The sequence below is a fragment of the Rhopalosiphum padi genome, chromosome 3, assembly GCF_020882245.1.
Source record: "Rhopalosiphum padi isolate XX-2018 chromosome 3, ASM2088224v1, whole genome shotgun sequence".
Lineage (NCBI taxonomy): Eukaryota > Metazoa > Arthropoda > Insecta > Hemiptera > Aphididae > Rhopalosiphum > Rhopalosiphum padi.
Genome location: NC_083599.1, coordinates 8,026,218 through 8,036,031, shown reverse-complemented (window position 1 = coordinate 8,036,031; position 9,814 = coordinate 8,026,218).

The window sequence follows — 9,814 nt, the reverse complement described above, 5'->3', positions numbered from 1 at the left end:
TAATTACGGCCCTTTTTGCCCAACACGTAAAATATAATAATTATAATTGCCAGTTCGGCATAACCAACAGTATATAATATATATGATTAAAATAATAATATAAAATTCAGTTTGTCGGTGCACGGCTGGCAAGCTACAACCTAAACCTATATAATAATTGCAAATATAATATAGAAAAACGAACGCCGATTTAAACCAATACAATATTTTGGCGCACACCGGTCCAATATTTTATTGACATTTTTTGGAAAATCTATAAACAATTGATAAATGGAAATATCTATAAAAAAAAACTCAAAAACATTTAAAATATTTAGTTAATTATATTATTTGTAAGAAATGCTTACATAAATATTTAATGAAACTTTCAAGTAACTACAATTATTTGTTTTTGAATCCCCCTCCCAAATCGTTTTTCCTGTTTTTTTTGAAAAATCCTAGGAATTTGACCTCCAAAATACAAACTAGATTCAATTTTCTATCAGAATACTCAAACCATCCTCAAAATTAAAAATTTTGGTATTTTTTCGACTACCCATCATGTATGAAGTGTATTTACAATACATACACAAACACACATCATTATAAAATCAATACAATCATCGCACTTCGCTCAAAATCAAAATAATTTCATTACAAATGTATTAGTTTAAATAAAATGTAATAGAATTATTACATGCTGCTTACCTAACTAAATAATTGATTTTGTTATAGTATTTTGTAACTTGTATTTTGAGTTAGTTACTCTTCAAAATTCTATATAAAAATGAAAAGATAGCATAGCTATGATGTAACTTTTATCACCTATACAAGTTATAACGGCATAATATTATTATGATATATCAATTTTCTAGACTAAAGATTCTAATTTAATTATGGATTCAGATACTGTGGAACAATTTGAAAGGCAAGAAAGAAAGAAATTTATTATAAATGCATGTTGTAGGTACAAAAGAATGCAATTTAAAATTTATTAAAGCACATTGTCCTGAACAACATAGGTACTAAGTAACTATACAATTTAATTTTTATTAATAAAATTATAAAATGTGAACGTTTAATACTTTTTTCGATTTTTAACATTTTTAACCGTTAAGAATCAATTGTTGGTTACTGCAGCAACCACTTCAAAAATATTTGTTCAAAATAAATTTAAGTATAGGAAGTTGTATTAATCTATTGAAGATCAACAATTATTATTTTAATTTTAAATTCTATCTATAGTTATAATTATTTATTATTGTTACCTGTAACAATTTGTATACATGGTACATAATATTGTGTGTAGTTTTTTTTATCGTATTTAACTTATCGTTATATCGATATTTTAATTTTTTCGCTTAGTTCTCGTCGCTTTCAATTTTCTCAGTGTTCAATTTACTATCTAGACACAGCAAAATTTTAAAATTATGCAGGTACAAAATCAAACAGTTTATTCTGTGTTACTGCCTACTCTTTATCTACACTATAATGAACTCATTAATATTGTTTTTAAATGAAAGTGTTTTAATATGTTTGCATTCAAAAATCGGAATGTTGTTAAAAAATCCAAAAAGCAATATTATAATGTTTACAGATTAAATAAGGGCACTATAATGAACATTCCTGCTGGTACTACTGCTCCAGTATTGGAATCAATAATTAGATCAACAACTACTATTACAACTACTACTACTTTTACTACTACTACAAGTCTACAACTATAACAACAAGTACTCCTCTGCCACCGACGAAGCCACCAACATCACAACAACAAAGTCATGGATTATGGTACTATATGTTACTCTTACTACCATTACACGATTCTTTTTATTCTAATTTTTATCTACCATAACTAATTTGTTTAACTAATTAACTACTGTCTTATAATAATGTAAATATAATAATACTTTTTTTTACATATTTAATTTTGTAATATTTTACATATTCATACAGATGATAATTTATTTGGAAATCTACTTATTGATAAAAAATTATAATTATGCTACAACATTAAAAAGTAAATCTGATATATTAGCTTTATATAATCGTTACGTTAACGATCGTAGAAAATTAGGTAGGACAACTTACAACCTTCTAATATTTTACAATATTTCCGTTTTATAAGGCATAAATATTTTTAACCTAGCAGTTCAAACGCCTGTCGGTTAGCAGTGTTTGATAATTGTCAACTCATTTATATTTATTTTAATCTAGATAACATTAAATTCTAGTTACATATGAGTACTTACTCGTATCTAGGTAGTTTATTTTAATGGATTAAAAAATAAAATTTGAAAATTAAAAATATATGTGTTATACACATTTTTTTATGTACCTATCAAAAATCTATTATACAGAAAACAAACGTTAAGTAAAATTTTTTATTATACCATGCATTGTGAAAATAATAGTTCTAGGATTGTTTCAGTTTGAAATGTTCACCCCTATTTATTAAGATGATATTTAAACGCTATTATAATTTTCACTTTAATTAGTGTATCAATTAAAACTTTCAATATATAGCAAAAAAATAATAAACGTAAATATAAGTATGTGTTTATTTTGTTACATTTAATAGATATATTGGAATTTATTAATAATTAAAAACATATTTAATCCTTAATTAAGTTATTTTTATTTAATTATTAATTAATTTAACGTAGGTATAAATTGTTTAAATTAATTACTTATGCTATTTTAAATTGGAATAGAAACATAATGTAATAGGAAGGTATTTATCGCATTTTATCATGCATAATAAAATTAAACAATGTATCTTAAATCTTAAAGTAAACGTTTATGGTTAATCTTTATGACAATTTGATATAAAAATTAAATGATAAGAATTTTCCAATTTGTTGAACATGTATACCTGAAAATAAAGTTGAGTAAATAAAGTTCAATATCTGTTGCTAATAAGATAGGTACCAAAACAAAATTGTTTTGAAATAAATTGGTATTTTAACCTGATTATCACACGAGATTGAAATTATTATCTACTTTGAAAAATAGTAACAGATATATTATACATTATGTATTATATTATATACTTTCTGCACACGAACAAAATACAACTTTGAACAGTCAGTGTGTATAATTGTGGAAATAGTAAGTAAGTATAAAAACATATTTTTATCGAATAGGTTTATCTTAATGACTTTTGATATACTAAATATTTTATATCTATTTGAAAACCCCATCATTATCATTTAATGTGTTAGTATAAGTTTAGAATTTCAGCTCACAAACCTGTTTGGCTGTATAGTGCACGTAAAATCTTTATTACTTGCCTATAGCCTATATACTATATTAGACATTACAGAATTGTTCATTAAAAAGAAATCCATTAATTGTTAGTAAAATAATGAACCTCGAAGAAATTAATAAATAATAATATTTAAAAAAAACCTGAGAACCGCGAAAGTCCTTTAATACAAATATGCCGGGGACTAAATGTCTTATGGCTAATAACTCTCCGGGACGAAACGTCCCATCTTAATAATTGCGGGAGACGAAACGTCCGTGGACTGGTTTTTTGACGGTGAAGAAACGGCAGGGGTGAAACGTCCGCGATTCATTTGGATGCTACATAATTATTGTTGACTTGTTTTATTTTGGAGATGGATTAGTCATCAAATGACTAACAAGACTAAGAGAATCAGGAACATACTCAATCACAAATTTCCCAGAAGGAGAATTTAAAATGTTTGGGTTATTGTTATAATTTTCAATCATTATTGGACATTTTGAATAATCAAAATTGAGTTATGGAAATATTTAATAAAAGCAAATTATGTATCATACTAATATTAAACTTAATAATAGCTAGATCATACCCATAATTATTAATGATACTAATATGAACAGTTACTTAAATATTTTAATCTATTTTATTTAAAACTCAAGGTAAGTGCCAAGTGGTATTCTGCATCTTTATCAATCATACATATCTATATTATCTTCATCTTCTTCAGTAAATTCATCATTATTCATTTTTCTTTTGTCTATTATATTTTAAATAAATAATATTAAACATTTTATTTAAACTACATATAATTAATACAGTAAAATGTATTTAAAGTATCAATTATAACAAATTAACTATTAATTAATTGTACTGTATTATTGAATAAGAACTTTTCTTTCTTTTTAAAACTATTTTAGGAGCAGATTTTTTTGCAAAATTATATAGAAAGTATAATATATTAAATGCATTTTATATATATTTGTTATTATATGGTCTTGAAAAGCTAAGAAAATTAAATATAAACAATACATCTTAATAGATTTTAAAGCTGGAGGACTTTCTATTTGTTTCCTTTTTTTTTGTGACTTTTTTAATCAATAATCATATGGTCATTGTTTACATATAAATCTAAAAGAATAAAAGTATTCTTTTTTGCTTTAGCATGAACTTTTTCTAGGCTTCCTAAAAACAATATTTATTGTAAACTATATTGTTATGAAATAAAACAGTATTAAATATATGAATTTATGTATGTATAGGTTTGTTATCTACCTATTAACAAATATTTAAATCTTACCATATTTTCGTCCTAATATCCTCGCTGGTAACCGATTATATTCCAACTTATTTGGATATGATTTTTTTTTCCGTCAGTCTCTTTGAAATTAGGCCATGAACACGCTTTAGTTTTTCTATTATGTTATATTTAAGGCACAGATTCGATAGAATCTTCGTCCAAGAAATAAATAACAATGAACATTTATAACTTTGTGATACCTATTGAAGTAAAGTTTAAACAATATAATGTATAATAAATATATTTATTGAGATGTAACATGTAACCAAATTAATATTATGTAGTTTTATAAATATCAATTTTTAACAGAATTAAAAACAACGTATAACAATTAATTAATACTAATATCTTATAAATCTAAATGTCCGCCATCCTCACCCCCGGGGCATGGCAGAAACCTACGGGTGCCCCATTCGAAATTCTGCCAAAACAAACACACACGTGAATTAATACTAATATCTTATAAATCTAAATGTATTGGCTTTTAAATTTTAATACTATAATATTATAGAAATATGCCATACAGGTAACCATGTAAAATATTAGAAACTTATGATTATAACTAAGCTACCTATCCATAAATAAATGTTATTCCTGGTTCACAATGGAAATTAAATTTGTATGCCAATAGTTAATAACTACTTAAATTTTATCTTATTCTAATAAACAATATTTTTTTTCATAGGTACATATAGTTTTTAAATTAATAATTTATAATCTTATCGAATTGCGTTACTTATAAATAAAATATTTTATATTCAATATAATACAAAAATACAAAATAGGTAGCTTAGTTATAATCATAAGTTTCTAATATTTTACATTGTATTATATTGAAAATAAAATATTTTATTTATAAGTAACGCAATTCGATTAGATTATAAATTATTAATTTAAAAACTATATGTATCTATGAAAAAAAATATTGTTCATTAGAATAAGATAAAATTTAAGTAGGTATTAACTATTGGCATACAAATTTAATTTCCATTGTGAACCAGGAATAACATTTTTTTTATGAATTTCACAACCTTCAAAGTATTTTAAATTTTCACCTAAATTTAGCGCAATTAATATAATAAATATTATTGAATCTACTAGTTTTTCAGTGTTTTTTTTCCAAACGTTTGTCTAATTATCATGATTTTGTTATTTATATAGTGCCCCCCTAACATTTGATTTTGCCCCTCGATTGCTCCCCAATAATTTAATGTTGAAAATATGCAAGTAAATAAAGAAATTGTAAATTATTAGTATTAATTAATAAAGAAAACGGAGGAAATTTGAAGTTTTACTATAGTACATTTGCAGTGTGATAATAATAAATTATAGGTATCGAAAAAACGAAACGGCAAAAAACGACAAGGTTAAAAAACGACAATTGCATTTTACTTTAAAATTCCAAATATTAGTAAAAATGATAAGAACAATAAATTACCTATAGTTATCGAATAGTACATAGGTATCATTGCATTAACATATATAACTTACATATAATTACTTAGGTATTTAATATAGGTATAAACATCACTAAATCAAAACCGTAATTTATTGTAAAAATTAATATAAATGTTAAGTTTATTTCAACAACGCGTGCTTTCAAATTTATATATATATTTAAAAATATTTTATCTTATGACGGCAATTATTTTAATAACTTTTAAAAAAAAATTAACGTTTTTCACCTTGTCGTTTTTTTTACCGATTATCGAATAACCATACATAAATGTCCCACCAGAAAAAATATCTGGTGCCGCCACTGATTTAATGTCTTAAAATTATTCAAACATTTGATAATTTCTCCAGATTTAGTTAAAATATAACTCTCGCGATCAACTTTAGTATTTAATTTTAATGTATTTTTTGTTAATTTATAATACTACACTTTATTAATACTTTTTACTCTAAAATTACTTAAAAACATAAGTTTTTATATAAAAAAAATATATAAACGATTTATCATAGATAAATTTAATTCTGTGTAAATGTGTTTAGTCCATGTTGCGCATGGGCTAAATAGAGAAAACAAATTGTACGCTTGTTGCTGTGCTCTAAAGACGACGTTATACTCGCATGTGTTGTCACTTGTCTCCGTCTTACAAATGTAAGACATGGCAAAAAACCAAGGAGGCTACAACAATAACTAAGAAACAAAATTTTCACCTCATAAAAATGAGAACTTTGGCTGTGAAATAACTTTTTTATTTTTTAGATATAGCAACTAAAAAAAAGTTATTGAAGTTCAAAAATAATGGATATTGAAACAATAAGAAATTTTTTCGTATAAATGATATAAAAAAAATAAAAACGATAGGTATTTTACAGATAATGTTTGTTCGAAATTGCTGCTCGAGTACAAATTCCCACGGTCGAAGACCGGTTCCCGTACGCACGGAAAATACAATCTCCGTGAACTTTTACGTCCCCCCACTCTATCACAGTGCTTTTGACGTCCACGATCGTCGACGTCGCCGTGGGAGCCAGTCGGTTGTCTTTTGCAGTCACCCGGGCTTGTCGGACACACTCCGGTCGCAGTCTTACGTTTCCGCCGCGAATGCTTCTCGTTATACTGTCAAGTGTTGTCGCGGTCCACCTTTGGTGACTTGTCGTAGGCGTTCGAATACCCGGAATCAAAGCCCGTCGTTAAATTGGAGCGGTATAAGTCACCACGTTATTGGTCCTCACAATTACGCGATTGAATAATCCATCGCCACGTGGTTGTATTGTCGGCCTTTTACGAAGCCAGTCGGACATCCGCAGGTATTTATTTGTGAATAATATTAATTATTATACTACATCCGCGAGTGCTGCATATAACATAATAATAACTTTGCCGCCCGATCTACGCGTCGTCGAAACAGCTGATACGTGAAGTGCGTATTTATACATATATAAATATATTGTAAAGTTCGCACTCGCCGCCGTTGCAAGGTCGTTGATCTCGGGAGCCATCAGCTGTTACGCGCCTATATTGGCTATACATCGCCGTGGGGCCGTCGTCGTCGTTCCAGCAAAGACTATTGCCGTTGTCAGGTTTACGTAATTTCAATTTATATATTTGTTGTTATTATTACATAATATTATATATTTGTGTATCTATTATTTATAAGCTAAGTTCTGGGCGCCTATTAGGTTGACCATTACATTGGTCGTAGTAAATTTAGTTAGTGGGTAGGAGGGTGGATTTGTTTTGAAACTTGCTCCTTGAGTTTTGAAGACTCAAGCCGCCACTGGCGCCCATATTATAATATTGATATTGTTTTATAATTATTATTATATCATTTTGCGCACTGCCCTTTGCTGTATTTCATATATTTTATATTAAATCGGTAACCCTCATGTCGACACCACACTTCAACACTTGACAAATTCAGTCATCCCGGCCAAATGCTAGCCAATAGCTAGAGGCACAACAATGTTCTTAATTATATTATGTATAAATTATTTAGGATCTTAATATTATCACTACAGCCTGAGTGGTTCTATGCCGCGCAAAACAGTTTTTGCTGTTTTACATGTGTAAGACGGATACAACACATGTGGGTATGGCATCCTCTTAAAGTCTTAACAATAATTGCAGCTATTTAAATAAATCGATTTGTGACATTTTACGGTCAGTCATGAAACTTTAGAGTTTTACAAACTTTTATTTTCGGGTACCTACTAAATATCTACAATATAAATAATAATTATGGTAACAGGTAATAAATTATAATACAATAAAGTTATTGAATAATGCAGTGCTTGTGTACCAACTGTCGTCTGCAATGAGCGATCTGTTGTCTGTTTTAAGTTTTAAAGAAGGTTATACTTTAGTTTAGACTTACATGCATTTTACAATAATTATCATTGAGCTTTTTTAAAGGAAAATACTTCTTAATTTTGCATTTGACTACAGGAATACAGGATTGTCTATGCCAAGTATCTTTACAATGATGTATTCAAGGGCATCCTAAATTACAATATATTTTTTTAGTATTAGGTAATATTTGATTAAAATAATAATATAATAACAAGCTATTTTTCACACGTAAGTGATCGTTTGGTCCGTGGTGAGCTGGTCACGGTGTACGGGGCCATATCTTATGAGAATTACATTAGGTAAATTGAAAAAAATATTTCAGTTACATAAATAAGACAAAAATTATTTATAAAATATTTTAAAAGAACAATATAGATAATAACATATTATTACGACATCACCAAAGAAATAAAATTACACATTCACAGCTGTGACCCATGAGCGACGGCAATCTTATTAACTAATATAAATTATAAATTTTTAATTTATTAGCCAAACACTTGATACCAATACCTACACACGAATCAACGATCGTTATCGAATGAATGCCGATTATTAGTCGCCGTCTATAACAAGTGGAACCGATACGAACTTTCGAACAACGTATTTTTTCGAATAAATCTATACCAATAGAGTAATAGCGTTATGATCAAAAATAATATTAATCGACGGGATATCCAAAAGAATATACAAAGCATACTTTAATAATAGTCTAGTCACTGCTGACATGTTGCATGTTATTTGGTTTTGTTTTTATTCATTGTAGATGAAATTGTATACGATACTAAACTATACGCGATGTCGTGATAGATACCATTTCTTACTTTTATTAGACGTTGATTGAAGAATATAAACTGCTGTTGTCAACTAGTGGTAAATATTTTTATTATATTTAAATTTATTATAATTATAATACATTTAAATTGTTTCTTTACATTTTATATTATTATTTAAGACCCTTATGTAAGCCACATATATTGGCGTCGGTATTTAGATGAAAAATAAAAACATTTCAATTTTTGTTCAAACCTACCTATTGGAAAAAGAGTCCCGCTAAATTATATTGTCCAGGGTCCCGCAAAGGCTAGGAAGGCTCTTGGCCGATGTATGGTGATTTGGAACGACCGGTAGTTCTCAAATAGGTACCTATATTACACAACACTTTTCTTTTCTGTCGGAAACGCACGTTACACTTTTATTGGTGATTGAACGTATTTGGATGTCAAACGACAATGCAAATAACAATAACAAATACCAGTTATGATACTAGTGGAAAAAAAATACACAATGCCACAATGATGTTGCGGCGTTCATAGTACAAGAAAAAAAGTAGCGCCAATCACAAGGTTGTAGCCAAGGTAAGGTATGATTATTATTATAATTATTGTATGGAGTTATATAACATGTTTTTTTTAGTAAAAAAAAACTCATACAGTGTAGGGTTTTAATAAATAGGGGTAAAATGTCACCATAGAATAATTCTAAA